This window comes from Lonchura striata, chromosome Z, assembly GCF_050655825.1.
Source record: "Lonchura striata isolate lonStrDom1 chromosome Z, ASM5065582v1, whole genome shotgun sequence".
Lineage (NCBI taxonomy): Eukaryota > Metazoa > Chordata > Aves > Passeriformes > Estrildidae > Lonchura > Lonchura striata.
In genome coordinates, this window is record NC_140740.1 from 74,310,223 (window position 1) to 74,331,035 (window position 20,813).

Genomic DNA, 20,813 nt, shown 5'->3' on the forward strand with positions numbered 1-20,813 from the left:
GGAAGTGTTTTGAAATGTTGGCTTTGATAACAAACTGTATGTCCAGTATTTAGACACCCTGACATCCACCACTGCAGGCAAAATCATCAAATCTCACAATTAATGCTAAAACCCAAAAAATCCCTGGGGAAAGGTGTGAGTGATAGCATTAGTGCAGACTCTGATATCTGAGAATAAACCATTTTTCTTCATCTTTTTAACTTGGCATCGCCACTGACTTTTTTTTTAGAGAAGTGATATAAAAGGGGTCATGATACCACAACAACACATGGCACAAGAGCACTGTGCTCAGCTTGGAAAGAAAAAAACAAGCCTTGAATTTGTAAGTGAGCCGACACTTAAACAGTGACTGAAAAACTCTTCAGCACCACAAAAGCTACTGAAGAGCCTACTATCAAGAATTGTTGTCTACAGGGAAAGGAAACAATCAACAATTATAAGTGCAAAAAAATTTGTTCAAAGACAGAGGGATACAGGACATGAAACAACATTAAATTCAGGGTGGCTGTTCAGAAAAAATAATGTAGTGTCCCAAGGGAAGCTGAATTTCCCACCTTAAAAATCTCAAGTCCACTCAGATTTGACATGAAAACTCTTTTACTTAAAACCATGCAATAACTCCTCATCTGAATTGTTGGGGTTTTTCTTTCCGTCTATACCAGGTATAAATGAAATATGTGAATTATAATGCAGAAATCTAATAGAGAGTGCAGAGTCTTTGTTGTCAAAATTATTCAGAAGATGGAAATATTCTGGAGGTACTGGGAGAAAAATCTGTCCCAAGAGAAATTACACCAGGCATTTGAAAGGATTAGTCAACTGAGAAAGGTTTGTCATGAGTTTTTTGGCAATGGAAAAGGGAACATTGTTATGGAACCCACCAACATGGAGCAGTCAGAGATCATAGACTATTATGAGTTGAAAGGGACTCACAAGGATCACGAAGTCCAACTCTTTACCGAATGGTCTCCACACTGGGATCAAACCCACAACCCTAGTGTTATTTCCACTGTGCTCTAACAAACTGAGAGAATCTTGCCTTTTCTAAGGCAAGGGCCTTATAGAATAGGATTTGATACAGGAACAGATACAAATTTGTTCAAGCTGTTTGGGATTTTGAAAACAAAAAACAAAAAGAACACTCATAAATTAAGGGTTATTTTCAATAAGTAAGGTGCATTAGAAATCTTTTGTCAAAGTTGTCTTGATCACACTAAATTGGGATGAGCTGTTGACTCCCTTAAAGGCAGAGAGACCCTACAGAGAGACCTCAACAAATTAGAGAGATGGACAATCACCAACCATGTGAATTTTAACAAGGGCAAGTAACAGATTCTGCACTGGGATGGAGCAACCCTGGGTGTACAGACAGACTGGGGAATGAAAGGCTGGAGAGCAGCACTGTGAAAAGAGAGCTGGAGGTCCTGGCTGATGGCAAGATGAGCATGGTCAGCAGTGCCCTGGCAGCCAGGAGGGCCAGCCGTGTCCTGGGGACATCAGGCACAGCACTGTTGTCCCAGTCTGCTCTGCACTGGGGCAGCCTCACCTCGAGTGCTGGGGGCAGCTCTGGGTGCCACAACAGCCTAATGTAAGGCTAGAGAGTGTCCAAAGGAGGGCCATGAGGATGGTGAAAGGCCTTGAGGGGAAGCTGTATGAGGAGCAGCTGAGGTCACCTGGTCTGTTCAGCCTGGAGGACACTGAGGGGAGACCTCATTGCAGTCTACATCTTCTTCTTGTGAGGGGAAGAGGATAGAGAGGCACTGATCTCTTCTCTGTGCTGGTCAGTGACAGGACCCAAGAGGATGGCCTGAATTTTTAACAGAGAAGGTTTAGGTTGGATGTCAGAAGAAGGATCATTACTCAGAGGGTGGCAGGGCACTGGAACAGATTCTCCAGCACCAAGCCAAACAGTGTTCAAGAATTATTTGGACAATGCTCTCAGGCACATGGTGGGATTCACAGGGATGTCCTGTGCAGGGCCAGGACATGTACTTTGATTCCTGTACCTTCTTTCCAACTCAGGATATTTTATGATTCTTCAATTCCATTGATTTCTGTCATTGGAGGTGAAAACTCAGAAGAAAAATTGTAACTTGAAGAAAGAAAGATCAGCAATAGTGAGATATTACAATGATTTTTTGCTGTGGGAAGTTACCATATGTTCCCAGAATTAGATTTTTTCTTCATAAAGCAGCAACAAAAAAATCATAGATTTATTGGCAGTAATGTACTAATCCCTGTAACAATGAACAATGTTTTTTTTAAAGTTGAAGTTTCCCACTAAAATTATGTTGACTTTTATCTTTCTCAACTGACAATGAAAATAAGCACTCAGAGTAAGACATGTCTGGTCTTTCTGAATGGCAGTCTAAGCAACTTCTAATATATCTCCTAAATATCTGCTCTGACATTGAGTCTGTGAAATTGTGCCCTGCTTTCTCTGTGGTGAAGTTTCAACTAACAGTCAGGGTGGAGTTTCACGAAAGCTGAAAAGTTAGGAAAGTAGATTTGCAGAACATATTAACTACTTGACTGCATAATTTCCTTTCCACCCAATGTCTACTCCTGCAAATTTAAAATACATCTCCTGTGCCACCACATTGCACTGGCCTCACATGCCAATTAGATTTTATGTATCTGCAGGAACCACATTATTTCTTTCACACAGGGTTCAAACAACTCTAGATTCCATTATCCTTCACTGTAATATATGTAGTACCAATTATGTTACAGAGATCAAGCTAATTTTTAATGGCTCTAAGAAATTTCACTTGCCTTCATGAAATGCTCTCTTCTTAGGACCTCAAAGCTGTACTTACTCAGTTCTAAACACAGCTAAATTATACTTCAAGGAAGTGATTCATTATAGTCATTTTTATTCAGAGACTCATTACTTATGGTATCTGAGTAACTTTCTTGTAGATAAATTGACACAGTTTTCAATTTTTTCCCCCCACTTTGCTTCTTATCTTTAAAGATCAGCAACAACTAATCATAGCAACTATGGATTTTGTACGCACATCATTTCCTATTAAAGGAAATGCAGTGTATTACACGTGAGTCACTACAAAATGAAAAGTTTTCATTATCTGTTCTTTTGAATAAAATTGATATTCATGGTACCGTGCTGTTGCAAATTACCATCAAACCATCAATTACAGTGTTGACTAATAGTTTTTTTATAACTTCGCCCCTCAACAGGAAAGCAAGCAGATTTAAAACCAAAATTTGCCTTCCATCTATATACTGGTGCTCAGTATCCCTCATTAGGACTCACACAGCATTTTGAAAAGCCCCTATCATGTCCTTCAAGTCAAGCACATGATGCTTGTTTCACAGAAGGGCACATTTCTCATGGATGTCCCACCACTTGGTAGCCACTGTGCCCTGGCAGCCAGGAGGGCCACCCATGTCCTGGGGGCATCAGGGACAGCATGGCCAGCTGGGCAAGGGAGGGATTGTCCTGCTCTGCTCTGAGCTGGGGTGGCCTCACCTCCAGTGCTGGGGGCACTTCTGGGTGCCACAGTGTAAGAAAAATATTGTGGGAACTCAAAATGTCTCTCAGACATTTTTAGAGGTTCCAAGCCTTAGTCAGAGGCATTCTAGACCCTGGCAGACAGCTGAAAAACAGCTGTAACTTTGAGTTAGAGCCATGGAATGAGTTACCAACTTTGGAGGTGGAAGAAGCAGTCACAAAAGGTTAGATAGTATAGTAAAAGTAATTACAAAGTAGAGGGGAAATTTTTTTAGTATTGTACAGGGGGAGTTTAGCACATATACAGGGGGGTTTTCACTTTGTACATGGGGGTCAGAAGTTCTAAGATGGAGGAAAGTGGGCTGATCCTGTCCTTCCTCCTTCCTTTTCCTTGCCTCCATGTTCTTGGTGATGTTGCACTCACAGATTGGTTTAGAGTAGAAAAGCACTTTGTAATATAGGTAGTAGGTATTGGGGGAAAACTATAAACATGTTATACGTAATATATCATATAAAAGATAGCAGCAGCCCTGGGCGAGGAGAGAGACGAAGAAGACAGCAGACAGAGAGGATGTCAGGGTGTGTGTGTGTGTGCCTCTACCCAGGCCACTGATCAAATAGCTGCAGTCCAAGAACATAATCTGTTAGATAACTAGCAATAAACTGCCTTGAGACCGAACAGCTAAAGCCTGCGGAGTTTTTCTTTGGAAGCACGGGTTGGAGGAGGAATTTCACCACCATATGAGACCCCAGAGCAAGGCTGGGGTTCTCACAAAATATAAACTATTAGAGAACATCCAGAGGAGGGCTATGAAGGAGGGAAAGGGCCTAGAGGAGAAGCCACATGAGGAATGCCTTATTGCTTCTGCCAGGAACTCACACGCCCCAAAGCTGGAGGAGAAACATCTTCTGATCTTTAAGGTCACAGGCACAGCACCCCAGCTCTCCCCCTTTGCCCTGCTGCCATGCCTGGCTCTCACTTGTGGATTGAGGATAATCTTGGCTCTTCTCCCACAGGATTTCTCCCATTCTGGGGTGCTTCCCACTGCTGGTGGTGAGAAGGTGCTTAGGGAGGGATCTTTTTTGTGGAAGAAACAAGCAGAAGCTACACTATCATTCAGTCTGACCATCATCAAGCCCACTGACCACTATGCATACCTTGGACATGTGCAGATAAAGTCAGGCACTGACACACAATAAATTTTAAATAAATTTTAAATAAAATGTTATATAAAGCTCAGTTATTAAAACAATATGAGGCAATAGTAGAGGGCATGACTGAGTACTTGTCACATAACAAAAAAAAATGACAGCATTATCATAACAGCAGATGATAAAAAATCATAATAATTTGTCTGAAGAATAATCACTGTCTTTGAAAAACTCAGCTTTAATTAACTGACAAATAACAGCAGATATGTGCAGCACAGTAGAACTCAAAGAACCTGGATGGTGATGACTTCTTCTGTTCAGATGTCAGAAGTTCAATTACGGTGATGGGGGTATTTGCTGAGAGCATCAACTGATCCAGCCTTGCTTTTTACCAGACCGAAACACCTTTGGTGGTGGGAAGTCACATGAGGTGAGTGGATCAGCAGGAGCTGGACACATGCAGCTTCACAACCTATGCCTGTCACCTACTGCAACCCAAACTAGGCACCTCTTGATATCAGAATTATGTGCATGTGGATTTTGCAGGTCCCAGAAAGCCCTTCAATATGGAGCTAGGGGTACAGTCAAAAACTAACCTCTCTGGAAAGATTTCACATCCTTTTGAATTAAGATGTCTATATTTACAAGGGAAAAGTTCTCTTCTGATGAGTTCTTTGGACAGGACAAAAAGCAGGTTCAAAGCACTTTGTTGTCTCTTCTGTGAGTCTACAAGACGTGACAAAATCAAGAATATCTCTAAGTAGCTGTTGGTCTCATTCCTGATCAAATTCAAGTATTGTAGCAAACTGAGCATTAAACTGGGTACCTTTCCAAGGAGATCCAAACACCTTTCAAAGGAGACCCAAGTTTTTGGTTTCTCTTAAAAATATATCGGTTTGGAAATTTGGCCAGTTTGCAAGGCAAATAAGATTGATAACGCGTGTTTCTTACACTGCCATAATTGAATTTGAGTTATAGTAAATCCTCCTTCAGTCCTGCCAAATACAACAATCAATTGGAAGCCAAAAATTAAGTATCCCAAATGAAGTGGTAACCAAACAGGGTGTCTGACTGTTTAATCAGTAAAGCTCCAACTTCACCTTTGGGAATGTGTAGGCTGTTTGTTATTGTACTAAAAAACCTTTGTCTTCATGCTGCTGCAAGATCCAGGGCTGAGCTGAAGCTTTGGGAAGAAGCAATATTACTAGAGTAATTGGTGAAAAAAGACTCCTGTTCAAGTACACTCCTTTAAGTAGATGAGATGACAAAAAATAAAAAAGACCTGCTTAGAAGCAGGAAGAATTGGATCCTCAAAATAAGAGACAGAAAAGAAGTAAATCTGGAAAGCTTCACAGAGCCATTCCTGCATAATAAAGTCCATTCATAATGCAAATGACACCCACATTTATCATCTCATTACATCCAAATATGTAGCTATTTTTGGAAGGAGATTGCTTTTCGCTGATCTATTAGTCACTACAGCTATATCAGCCTTACCTGTCAAAATACACTATTTTTCATGTTAGAAATAGATTATTCACAAAACATGGAAATTGCACTATGTGTTCTACCATAATCTGGTTAGATTGAACACAGATAACAGGGATTACAATAATATGAAACCTGCTCATTCCCAGCCCATCTAAGTTGTCAATCTCTACAGGTACCATTTTGTGGGGGGCTGAGGATACTGTGGCAATGTTGTTCAAAAGATCTTATCAAAAATGAAGAATGAACTAGCCTGAATCCTGAGGGATTTGTCCCAGTGGTTGTGGTTTGCTCTTATCCAAAACCAGCCTAATTAAGGAGCATGATCCACCAGAGTGTGTTCCCATCTTACCATCTTATTAAGGAAAAGTGGAGCAGAAGGGGAAAGTTCTGACAAGCATGTATTTGCATACTTTATAAAGGACACATTAAAGTCAAGTAGATTTTGGAGTCTGTATTGGATCAAATGCAAAAAGGAAAATAATTTAGAAAAGACCAAGCTGGTTCATCATAACCCAGGGGTACGATTAGAAGACACCATAACTGAAAAGCCATCACTTCTGCCAACAACTCCAAAACAACTGTCACAAAAACTGGAGTATAGCTTAATTCTGAATAATAAGATCACAGAAATAGAACTCATGCTCGTATTTCTTGTAGATTTTTCTTGTAGATCTTTCATACCTATGCTCGTAATTCTTGTAGATTTGATTAATTGCCATGCATAATTAGTTATTTATTACTAATGAGTTAACTACTAATTTCTGTACAGCTTACTATTACTACAACTTCTGTTGGTTTTCATACTGGGATATGGTTTCTTTGATTTTTTCTAATTTACAGAGGTGTAGTATAGTATGCTGTAAATTTGCAAAACTCAAAAGTGGAGTAAAACCAAGTGTGTTCAAATGCCAGTGAGCTGTGTGCTCACTGCAGTGCCCAGCCCCTCAGAGATGCTCTGCTGGAGAGGGCTCAGCAGATCATCTGGGCACTTGCTCCATAGTGGCACCAAGTTGCTCAGGGCCTTAGCCAGTGAAGGGTGGAGTTCTCCATGGACAGGGAGGCCATAACCTGGCTACTCAGCATTATACGGTCCCTGCAATTGTATTCTAGGTCTAAAACACCCTCTCCATCACAAGGGAATTGTGAGAAGCAGTGAATAAGGTGGGCATACTGTCCAGCACCATAGGTCCTACTAAACAGCTGCTGTTTTGTCACCAGCCTACCATCACAGACTCTCAAAGCTGGTGGGCAAGAACAGTGTCCTTAGAGGGGCAGCTTGCCCAGCTTCACTGAAAAGGGAGATGCAGCAGGCCAGAGGGGTGGGAGGGGGTTTTGGAGCAAACCCAGTGACCATTTCAGTGTGTCTCAACACTGACATACTGATGCAGGGTGCAAATTTGATGCAGACAGCAACACTGTCACACTGTGTGCTGAGTAGAGGCTGTGGGATCCCATTCATAGGAATCAAGAGAGGAGTAATGGGGCTGGCAGGTATGCTCTGAGCCAAGACTCTCCCAAGATCTGTCTCTTTGAGTAATTGGAGTTGTCCACAGTGTCAGGGACCTCTCACTGGTCAGCAGTGACAAAGCCAGTGCCTGGGAACAGCAGGCATCCAAAACAGATCCGGCAACAGGCACCAAAACCCTGTTTGTTTGGCTCTGCTGATCAGGGGCCAGGATTGTCCCCTGAGTTGCAGGCATCCCAGCTGCTCCATATGCTCTGGACATAATACTTGATTGAGCCACAGAGATGCTTCAAATTCATGCAGCAGTTAGATACAAGGATTTATTTGTAACTTCTACTTTACAAACAGTCATTTTCACTGCTTTAGGGAAAATTATTTCATTGAGATTTTTTGAAACATACTGTCTGGATACCCTACATGTCAGTATTGAAATCTTTAAAAAAGGGAGAGGAAATGCTGCCCAACCTGTGACTGGTGTATCATGTACAGGAATGGAGGGTTAATACATTTTTCTAAGAAGAGGAACTTAAAGAAAGGGCATTGCTCATATGTAGAACAAGAGAACTTACGTAAATTCAAAGTGATGTTCTATTTTTGCCACTGTTAATTAAATGTTATCTTGCATGCTTCATGCTTACAAATCACTCCAGCTATTGTCAGATCTCAAGTAGCTTCCCTTCATTTCTTCTTTTTCAATGAAACCAATTTGGAAGTCTCTTTCAGTGATTTGCTTTTAATTGGAAAGTACTCCCAAATGCAAGTCTGAACAATATGGTCACTGATGTGCATTGATACTGATAGAGCATTATTTATTAAGCCTGTGCTTAGAAGTGAACATCTGACTGGAATCTGTAGCATGATTTATTTTCACCCTTTTACTTTTTCAAGACTAGATAAGCCTCAAGAGCCATGAAGGTAAATGAGCACCACAACTCTGACAGGGAGCACACAGACCCCAGACTATCCAAGGAGAGGTGCTAGAAGACTACACAGACACACCAGCAAATGAAGCCAGCAGGTAAGTTGTGTTCATATCATCATCATCATCATCATCATCATCATCATCATCATCATCAATCATCATCCCTCACAATGGTGGAGACAGGGAGAAGGGAAGGTCTAAAGCTGTTTACTTCTTTAAAAATAAAAGAAGCTAGAAAAAGAGTAGATTTTATCTGCTCTGCTGCGATGTCAGAGATGCTAATGACTGAGGCTGGAGTCACACTGCTCATGTCCTCCTCTTTCTTCCTTCTTGCTTCTCCAGGGTGTCTGACCTTCCTCTGTGCCACTGACATGGAGAATCTGTCACATTATTCCCTGGAAAGCCAGTGAGACAGTGCAGCTTAGCAAAGGACTCAGAGAGCCACTGCGATTCTAGGCCAGGCATGAGTAACTGAGGCTGGGGGAGGGTGGAAACAATCTCCCCTTTTTGGCAGTGGCAAGTTGCTGGAACAGCCTGAGAATTCCCAATTTGTTGAGACAACAGCTAGCTAAGGATCTGATATTGCTTTGGAACACACCTTTGCTTTCCAGGGACAGCCCATTAGACAGAAGTTTGCAAATGTATATGTTAAAAGAGATTATTTCCCTTTGCAACCTTCTGAGCACACCCTGGGGCTTAGCCACCCACCTGTTTTGTTTTCTTCAGTATTAATACTTAGGAAAAAGACTCAGAATCAACATCCTTCTCATCCTCATTTATGCAAGCTGCAAATACCATAAGGCAAATGGCTCCCCTGAGAAATAGCATACTAAATTCTCTCCTGATGTTGCACACCTTCAACAAGAGCTATAAAGTGGCACGATCTTAGCTGAGCATTGGAAATACATCTCTTGTTCTAGATCATGCTGTTCCTGGCTTAATAGCACTCTTGAAAAGGTTATCTGGCCTTTTAAAAGAAATGCATAGTAATGATTCTTCTTTGGTTTTTTTTGCAGCACTGACATTGAGCATTTTTACCCCCAGTAATGAATTGCTCAGTGGTAATTCTCATTACACAGATAGTAAAAAGCCACTTGGTCCAGTTTCACTAGAAATTTAAACAGTCCTTTTGCTTGTCTTCTCCAAATTGTTGTGGTGCTCACATAGGTTGTGCCTCACCTGTAGTGACCACTGTCACAGAACAGAAATGCTCAGCTCTTCATGGGCGTGCTCAGCCCCCAGTGAAATCTTGCTCTGTCTGACTCAGCTGTGATTACTCACTCCTCTCTGTTAGGGGATTAGTCTCACCTTTGGTTTACCACAGTTTCCCCACTGCTTCTTACATAAACCATTTTTTATCCCACTGATATTTGTGTTTTCAACATTGTCTATTAAATAATGAAGAATAAATTAACCTCTAATAGGGTTCCTGGCAAAATCCGTCACCGTTCTTCCCTCCACAGATAATGATTGCAGGGATATATACTGAGATCATGGTTCAGCTGTAGTGATATTAGGGTTTTCCATCCATTTATTTTTACTGATACTTGAATAAAATAGAAGGAGATAGTACTTTTTGTATAGGAACTGGAAGTGGTACAGGACTTTAATAGCAAAGAGGCTTCAAGTAGATAATATAGAGTTATTCTAAGCCACAGCATGAGCCTGCATGTATCAAGTATGGTAATTGCAAGTTGAGAAAATCTTTGGGTCAAAACTGTATGCTGAAATAAAGCTGTTTTGGGAGATCAAAATACAGAGAAGTAATTTCCTCTTTTTTTTTTTTTGTCAGTTCAGTTCAAAAAGCAGGAGGATATGTTAATGGAATAGCACAGATTTGTTATCCTGGATGTTAATACTTGAGATTCACTGGAAATATTTATTTCATTTAACCAGAGGGTGCCAGCAACCAAAAAGGGCTGATGAACTATCAGTCTGGGCAAGTGTAGACCTGCTGCCAGCCTCTGTTCTGTACCAGATCCCATCCTTACAAAACCTGGGCATGTTTCAGAGAGCTGTTTCTTCCAGGCAGAATAGATCAGCCTGCATGTGACTAACTCACTCTGCCAAAAATCAGACACCAGTAGAACACAAGGGACAAGAGTTGTAAACCACATTATGATTGTGGGTCAAACTAACATTTCCGATATTAAAATTGACAACAAACCTATGGCTGGAAGATGTCATCCAGCTGAGCTCAACCAAGGGTGCCACCTCCATGCTGCCCCACCTCTGCTGCTGCCTTTACACCAGACTTGCTGAGAATGCTGCAGAAGCTGATGTCACATATAGATATGAATTATAATATATGGAGCATGTATTCGAATGTGCTGGGGGGTACCACGTATGCTCTGGAGAGGTCACTGAGCCCCAAGACCTAGAGGCCCAGACAGCCTGGGTGTTCCCAGACTGGGGTGGCCTCAATGACAATATGGAAACCATCCAGAACTGGCCACGGTGTTCAGCAAAATGCTGCCAGCTCCTGTAGAGACAGCTGTGTCCTAAACGGGGTGGGAGATCTGAGTGTCCTCTCTCATCATAGATCCTTTTTCTGTATTGCATTAGTAGACTTTCTTCTTCTTCTGAGCATGTCCTCATCTGTATCTTTTGCCAGTGAGCCAAGCTTTTGACCCAGAAATCCATAAGATGGATAACCCTGGATATAACCCTGTGATACCAGATAAAGTCAGAAAAACAGGTTTGAGTGCTTTACACCTGAATTTTGTTTGCAATGAAGCTAAGAATAAGAGATGCTGGAAATGGAACTGGGGTTTCTGTCTTTGCTGCTGTTCACTCTCATGGTGTCTGCATGTTTGTCTTTTCTAAGCCTTCACAGTAAAAAGGATGCATCAGCTGCCCCCCTCATCTTTCCTCTAGAGACAGTTCCTTAATAAACCCCTCAACTGATGAATAAATGTTAACATTGATTAAATGAAAAGCATTCTTGACATTTCAGATACCTTTTACTGCATTGGTAGTATAAGAATGGGAATGAAAAGTGGCTTGTGTGTTTTGTAAGAAAGCTATTCATTAATAGCAATTGTTTTCAAATTACAAAGCCAGTAAAGATCTCTATTCCATCCCCTAAATTTTATTTAACTTTCAAAAGAGGAGAGCAATCTATTTCTCTCACTGAAAAACTTGATTATGTCTTATCCATTACATGGCAAGGGCCAAGACTGGGATACAAGAACAGAGAGAGTCAACAGCAGTGACAACATTTTGAGCTCCTGAATGTCATTACTACTAGTCCTTTATGACCAGAGCTGACTAAATTGTTTTTTACTGGCTATGAATGTTTTTACTTCAAAGAGAAAGAAAATCTCAGATTAATATCTAAACACTCCATATTTTTTTTCTGAGTTCTGGTGAGTCATGGAAATAACTGTTGCTTGTTTTCTCATTTGGGGTGAATGAGCTCCAAGACTGTACAATGGGGCAGGATAAACAATTAAGACCATTTAAAACTCATGTTTACTTCTAACCACCGCTCAGTGCATTTCTTAACAAATGTGGTTGAAAGGCACATTCATGACATTTTGATGTTTAAAAGAAACAAATACTTTTTGTGCTCAGGAGAAGGAAGGGGGTTGGTATTCAGTGCATCTGAGCTGTTACTCCAAATTTCTGAAGGATATGTCATGTTCAATTAGCTTTAATTTTTTTTTCAATTTAAGATACTTTACTTCAAAACTGGGATACTTTACTTCAAAACTGGTTGTTCATGATATTTCAGTGCCCATTTAATGTATTAATTATTTGAGTCAGAGGTGGAGTTAAAATGTCAACACGATTTGGGTTTCAACTAAAACATTTCCATTAGATACTAGTATAACATCATTGTAAAAGTCTCATTTTAAAGCCACTGAGTCACTAATAAAGTAACAGAAATCACCATTATAATAGTTCTGTAGCAGACCGAGAAAAGAAATTGCAGACAAGTAAGCCATAATCATGGAGAAGGAAATGTTAGCCATGACCTTGATATTAGTGATAGGAAAAGAGCCATTTTATCCTCTTTCTAACCAACACATTGTGGATGCCAGCCTGGTCAGGGGCAGAGACACAGCAATCGTTTCTCACAGTGGCTTGTGAGAATATTTAGGGAGTTATAAGAATGTGATAACTTGTTAGTATAAACAATCTGGTGGTGTTTTTCCACTTTGTTTTTCTGTTCTTCTCAAGGATGGTATGTGAGAAAGATGTTTTTATTAAGTAACCAATCAAATAGAATGTATCATATCAGTCTATATAAACTGGAGAATCCTTTGTATTAAAGCTTCTTTTTCTCCTCTTGCAATTTGGTCTCTCATCTGTTCTTGTGTCATTCTTGGAGCAAGAGTGACATCACCTCACCTTCCTGAGTTATAAACCAAATTTTGCATGTTGCAAGAAGCCCATGGTGATGGAGAGGTTTTTCAGCTCCAGAATCATGCTTCTCCAAGTAAGATAACTTCTGGGACCTGCTACTTTCTGCAAAGGAAATGGATCTTAATATTAGTTACGCTTTAAGGCTAAATTAAATTGGCTTAATAAACAGACAGTCAAGGCTGAAGAAATTAGGGATGGTGGAGGCAGCTGCTGAGAGCGGAGAATAACTGCACTTCCCAGCTTCTTCCCAGCCTCCCCAGGTCCATGGGAGTTTTCTGGCTACCCTTGGCAAGCGAGACAGGTCTCCAGTCACATCACAAACAGCATGGTCCCCTAAGCTGAGAGCCACTGCAGCTGCCCCCGCCTTGTACACACCTGTGGCTGTAAGAACATGTCCCCTCTGGGGGGGCATAGGCAAATGCTGGGACTTCCTGCAAATGCTTGACACTGGTGACTGATCCAGACAGCTACCTAAGCTCTGGCCTGGCTGCATCACAGCAGAAGCAGCTGTTAGGGAAAAACATTTTAAAATGCATCTTTTCTGCTGGAGAAGGGCTTCACTGAGTGTTTCACCTGGGATGGAGTACTGGAGATCTCACCTGCTTACTTCCCACTGCCAGTGACGCAGAGGCAACACTGTACAGCAGAACAGGAAAATGAGGCAGAATAAAAGCAACCTCTTTTTTTTTTTTCTTTCTCCTAGCTATTGCCAAAAAATTTTGGACAGACCCAACAGGAGGTTCACAGTGTTATGGTATTATGTGGTTGCATGCTGAAGGTGGAAATGTTTGTTGGCATTGCAGAAGAGGTGCCTTTGGAGGTTATGACTCAACCAAAAAGTCCTTCAAAATTTTGGATTAATCACTTAGCTGTATGTATAACAAAGCCCACAGATCCAAGCTGACGTCTTTGGATTCTCTGAAGAATAAAGAACAGATGAGGACTGAAATGAAACAAAACCCTGCAAGTATGATATAAGCCCACTTCTCTTGAATTCTCTCAAATGTTCATGAGACTAAATGTTTATTAGTTCATAGTGTTTGGGGTTTTATATATCTACTGTTTATCTCAGCAGGCAAAACCCCTAAATCAGACCAATATTTATTGATATTATTGACATATTACCAGTCATCAAGGTATCCTTGAAATTGATCTATTCACTTTTAGTTCCCTAAAGAGACAAACACAAGAAATTTTGTAGAGGCAGCACACGCAGCTGTGAACCTTTCCCTACGGTAAACCATGAGAAGTGTTTTGGAAAGATATATGAAAGTTTCCCTTGAAAAAATGATTCAAAAGAAAAATGCATATTCCAAATAATAATTCTCTTGATGAACATCTCCTGAAGCTTTTTTGTAATTAAGCAACTACTGAAAAAACAAACACCCTTAGTTCCATGAAAAAATCCAGAGGAAATGCTCTAAAAGTTGTATTTTTGTCAACTAATTAGCTAAGGCTGTAACTTCACATAATTAAATATATCACAACAGTGGAACAGTTACACAGTGGAAGACATAATTTTTTGCCTTTTGAACCCTTTAGGTTTAAAAATTTGTACTTTAAGGAGAAAGATAATGTAGAAAGTATGAAACCTCATCAGTCAGAATCCAAATAAAAAGGTCCAGAGCTCACATCAGGAATGCAGAGATTTTCCTTCATTTCCTTTTTTTGGCCCTCACACCAGCTTTTCTCAAGACCTACCAAATTACTCTTCCATTTTTGCTGTTTTATGCCAAAGTCTTACCATTCAATAAAACAAATTGGAAAACTACAGCTGTTCATCAGCTAGTCTAGGAATCAAGCTTGTGTTTTTCAGGATTAGATAGAATCTTGCAGAGAAACTTTTATCTTCCACATTTTAGAAAAATAATCTGTATTTCTTAGGATGCAGCTGTCATTTTAATATGAATATCCCAAAAGCATATAAAAATATGTTATATTTTTATATAGCATAATGACATTTTTTCATAGTACCTGCTTCCCAATTCCTTGCACATATTTTCTGCAGTGCTACCTTCTCTGCTTGCTGGCTGATAGCTTTGTGATGGCATTGGTGAAGCAGATAAGGGGAGGAATGGAAAATGAGTCTCTACAATTTACAGGTTTTAAAAATGATTCGTTTATTTCTCTTATCATACATTTTATGTATGGGGTTTCTTCTGGAAACAAGTATCTGAGTCACCGGAATGAAATTTCAGCGTGAATCCCCTGTGATTTATATTTATTTTTTTTAGCCCACTGTATGGAATAATACAGATTGTTTTAGCTTTGAATAGTTATTTAGAACCATGGAATCATGGAATTGTTTAGGTTGAAAAAGACCCTTAAGATCATGAAATTCAGTCATTATCCCAGCATGACCAAGTCTACCATTGAACCACATACCAAGTGCCACATCTACATGTCTTTAAATATTTCCAGAGATGGTGACTCCACCACTTCCCTGGAAAGATTGTTTCTATATTTTACTACTCTTTCCAAAAAAAAAAAAAAAAAAAAAAAAAAAAAAAAAAATTCTAATATCCAGTTAAACTTCCCCTGGTGCAACTTGAGGCCATTTTCTCTCATCCTATTACTTCTTACTTAGGAGAAAGCCACCTGACTACAATCTTCTTTCAGATACTTGAAGAGACTGATAAAGTGTCCTATGAGCCTCCCTTTCTCCAGGCTAAACAACTTTTTATATTTCTACACTTAGAAGCTAGATTATGCAAAGATTTCTATTATGACTACTTGCTCTCTCAGGTATTCATTAAAATGTGGGTTTTTTACATTTATCAATAACAATTAAAGACAAAAGCCTCTTCTTTAACTCATACTAAAGAAAAACAATCCCTCCATTATTCTGTTTTTGAATATAATTCCTCTAGATTAATTGTTCCAGCAATTGTTCCCTTTTTTCTGAATGCTGTTTCTGCATTTCCTGCCTTTAGGCAAGGATGACAAACACCATCTTCTTTTGCACCGTGACAAACCTACAACACTTCTCCATATGAGCCTGCACCACAATGCACCAAAGGTGTGCAAAAGCTACCACCATATATCAGCTCAGCCTTGGTTGTCCAAAATGGACTTTTGGGGCCTGTTGATAGATACTAAAAGTAATGGGATGATTTATAGTCATTCCCTATAAGCACAGAGATAAAAAGATTGCCTGTTAACATTACTGTGCAAAAGGATGGCAACAGCAGCTCTGAGTCTTTGTGCTCTGCAGAGTGCTAATTGTTTCACAGAAGTTGTCTTGCTATCACTTCTTTTTTTTTCTGTGCTAAGTTATTCAACATACGTTTTTGTCTTGTCCAGACCATATTTTAATTAGTCCTGACCAGATGGATAAAAACTGGAGTTTTGTCTCTGAAAAACTTTAAGAGCTCCCTGACATCTGGTGGAGGATAATGATTAAGACTCATGAGCTTCTTGAAATACTTTTTCACATAGGTCTGAGTCATGCTTTCAGCCCAAGATGAGAGCTTGCTTGGTAAATAGAATCTGAAGAATAGGCAAAAGAAGTTGTGTGACTGCTTTCTCCTAACTTCCAGAGCTGGTAACTTCCAGCATTAACACTACTTATTTGCAAGCATCTGCAAGCAGAGTCTTTGAAGGCATCTTTGAAGCAGGAGGAGAGAGCACCCAGGCTGCTTCAGTTTGGAGCTCATTCTCCATTTTGGTCAAAGATCAATTCCTGCACAGACAGGAAGGAGTGATGATGACTTGGAAATGTTTCTGCTGGTATTTCATTAAAGGTATATCATTCACAGATTAATAAATGGAGATATCTCTCCAAGTGCCTAAAAGAGTATGATCATCTGTTTAAGATCTTTCCAAGGAAAATTAATGGTGTAGTGGAATAGGGTAGCAAATTCATACAACCTTGTAATCAACTGACAAGCTGGACTGTATCAACAACAGACATCTTTTATCACACATCAAAAAAAGGAAGTCTGTATCTGTGAACATGAAAAATACATATGTGAGGAGCTGGCAAGTCAATTGAAATAGACATGTGTCTAGTGTGCAACTCAGAAATATAATTCTGCTGTGTATAAAATAATGATTTTTTGAGATATTCCTATTATAGTGACAGCTATGTGGCAAAAATATTGCACATTTTTGTTAATGTTTTTAATGCAGAAATTGAATATTACTCTGTGACATCCTGTTGAATGCTGAAGAAAGATGGTCACACAAGAATCAAAACTAAGGATGATCTGAACCAATTTAATAAGGTGCGAACAAGTACAGAGGCACTTTGGGGTCCATTTTCTGGTATTTTTCTAATATATTGTAGCAGAATTTCCCCTCTACCACAGAAGAGCTTATCTGTTTTTGTCTAAAATTACTCAAGGCATTTTCCCTCTCACCTGAATCTGCTAACTGGTGAGATAACCCAGGCTGGACAGCTCTTCAGTCGTGTTATCTCTTGCCTTGAGAGCAAATTGAAGGGAGGTAAGTCTTGCATTTCTGACTGACCAACACTTCACTTTATAAACTATAAAAGATACACAGAACTTTCACAATGCAGAAGTCTTCTGCACATTCTCTGGAAATGTGTGGGGACCTATCCTCAAAATGGGAACACCTGTCTTGAGTTACTTTTCTGGGAACTGAGTGAAAGGAAAGTCATGTGCACCATCATCAATTCAGTGGTAAGTTACATTGATTTCCTAAGTCTATGCTATTTCTTCACTAGCTGTAATATAGGTACCTTTATCATGCACTCTTTATGTATGTACTAGTAGTTCTTTTGTTTATCCTGTGTAGTAAATAGTCTGTTAAAGTCTTTTGTCTGTTCATCTTGTTTATTCAATACATATTTCATTTTATAATAGATCTAATTGGCCAACCTTAAGAACTTGTGAGCGAGAGCAATTTGGTGTGCAGGTTGCCTCAAATAAAGCTACTGCTAGAAATCTGAACCTAAGCTAGGACTTGTGTAAGCTCACACTCCATTCCTAACATATATATATTAAACATATATTCACATTATTTGGCGCACACTTGGGAGACTCTCATAGAATCATAGAATCATTAAGGTTGGGAAAGACCTCCAAGATCATCAAGTTCAACCACCTTGATGTGTGTGGTCATCAGATTGTACAGGAGGAAAGAAGGTAAGGGCAAGGATCAAAACTCTTGCAAAGACTATGGACATTGTAGTAACATGACAAATCCTGTATTATCTGGTTTGTCCTTATTGCTGACTCTGTTCTGAGCAGGAATTTGCTTTAAGGACTTCTGAAGATCCCTTATGACTTGATTTATCCTTCAATTCTATAATCAGACACAGACTGTATGGATTTTATTGCTGAAAAGTGGAGATTACTACATTTTCCTGAAAATAGTCACCACAATTCATGCAATTAAAAAAATTCACTTCATTAATAATTTTGATCTCTATATTTAGTGTGAAACTCCACTTCTGAATAAACAGGATGACTCCAGAGATGACTATCTCAAAAGATAACATCTCTTAAGTGTTAGAGTTGGAGTCAGATTTGCATTCAGATGCAGCATAGTCCATTGGTAGCTGTCATGGCTTGACAGAAAAGTTTTACCACATCATAGAGCTTTAGGCATGTGACTGCTTTTTAAGGATTATTTTAAGAAAGCAAGACACCTACATCTGGAACCCTCTTTGTACAATATCCTAATTTAACTTGCAGTTAAATTATGTGGCTGGGGATTTAACTGGAGTCGTTATAAGCTACAGTGGTGGCCTACCTGTCACCCACTTGAGCCTTGAACTCACTTGTGACAGGAAGAAAGCCTCCCCTGCTGATCTTTGATTCAAATAGACACAGGACAAATAATTTCCTTTGGTCTTCCTAAGAGAAGGCAGTTCCCAGCCTGAGCAGCTGGGGTTGGCTTTAAGCCCAAAAAAGGCTGAATGGATGGATTTAGGGACAGAGTAATAAAATGACTAATCGAAACAGTAGTTCCTAACCCTCTCAATAGTCACATGCTGTGCTGACATTTTCAGGCAGGTCAACTCCAGGTGGCCCAGTTACTCAGTGGCATTCAAATCAAACCTTACAATGTGGCCCTATTAGGTCCAATCATTAATACCCATTTTCACCAATGCTAAAACACTTAGACGAGGCTCCAGGTGACTCTGCAAGATCTCCAGACGAGAACCGGTAATGAATGTACAACCTGCTGAGTAATGAGGCCATTTCTAGCTAGAGATTAATGTTTACTTTGGAGCAATCTTATGGTTCACTTCACCCAAAAACCTTTTCAGAAAAGTGCAGATGCTGCCAAAGGGAAACATCATCTAAAGAACTCTACAGGCCTCTAAATTGTAAAAATTTTTATTTCAAAGGATTTCATAGAGCAATCACTGAAGGGAAAGACATTTACTTGATCAGATTTTCCAGGAAGAAGCATTTTATTAGCACAGTTACTTTTTGGCTTTAGGGAAGCCTACATAACTTGTGGGATATTACCATGACCCATCACCATGGTGAGTGAAAAGATGAGTTACAGGCACTGATAACATCTGCATGTAGTACTGGACATTAAAGTTCTGCAACTTATTATAGCTCAGGTGGATTTCAAGCTGCCCTACCATTTTATTTGGAAAAAACCCAAACAGTCTGGAGCTGAAATCTTTCATAATAGAGACAAATGTTTTCAGTAAACTTGGTACATACAGAACTGTGTGCACTGGCTCTTGTGGGCTTGTACAAAGTGTGCAATGATTGCTCATGCCCTACATGTGTAAAGCATGCCTTCTCTCAGCTAGAGACACCTTCATCCAGTACTGACGTGTTCTTCTACATCTTCTTGTTTTGGGTTTCTGCCAATCTTCTGCATCTGTGGGGCATTTCAGGGGGAACTGTTCCTTTTAATTTCTTGTGACCTGGAAGGTCTTTGTGGACCAAAGGCCACTTATCATACAAACAGAAACTTCATTTTCCCTGCAAATCCTGCCCCAGCCTTTCTCTTTTCCTCTTTCACTCAGTGACTGGTAGATTTCCTGGCTATGATAGAAAGTACAAGCCTGACTATCAAATGACTCATTCTGTTGTGAGCCCATTAGAACTGTTGCAATTCCATTTGTGCTCACAGGCCAGGAACTGGGGCTCATCCAGAGGGGCAAAATGAAGCTCCTATCACCTTGGAAAGCCATGCTGTCAATGTCATGTGCTCACACTGCAGTCAACCAGCACCTAACAAGATCAAAAGGTTTTTCTGAACAGAACAAAACAACCATATTTTCAACCACTGTAGTCAGGTATCTCTGAGGTATCTTAAGAATCACCATATACTTGCATATAAAAGAAGTTTCTATTTTATTTACAGAACAGTTCTGAATGCCAAGCCTTTGTGAATATCACCACATTTTATATATCAATTCTGTGTAGGGGTAACTTAAGGAAATACGATCCATATATGTAACTTCATGCTTCTTTTGCTGTTTTGAAGAGAAGTATGCAAAACTTTCCACAATGTGCTTAAACGAGTAAGCAAAGGCAGAAGACAGACACAGTCTGTCACATGTCTTCAATACTTTAGTATTGGCTTTCTAATCTGGTTAGGGAAGCAACTGACAGGTTATCACAGCTGTTCCTTGTGTGTGCTGGATGCTTTACAATATCTGCCTCTGAAGCTTTATCTGTGCACTACAGTCTTGCATTAGCGATTTATAGAGTGGTTGCTAGCTAGCAGGTTTATTTACAAAGCACAGTGCTAGCCCTGGTGGTCTCTCTTACCAGTTCTGGGAGTGGTTCAGCTGTGCTACTGTGATACCTGCCCAAGTTAAATTACATTTCTGTGCATAGACCAGATCCAAGTACATTAAAGGCACCAGCAAGAGCTAGCTCTACCTTAAATCTGTCACTAAAGGATTTGAATTCCAGCTACAGGTAATGTATTGGTTTTCCTTGAGTGAAGACCTGGAATGGATGTATACAAGAATATGCCAATTATCTAAA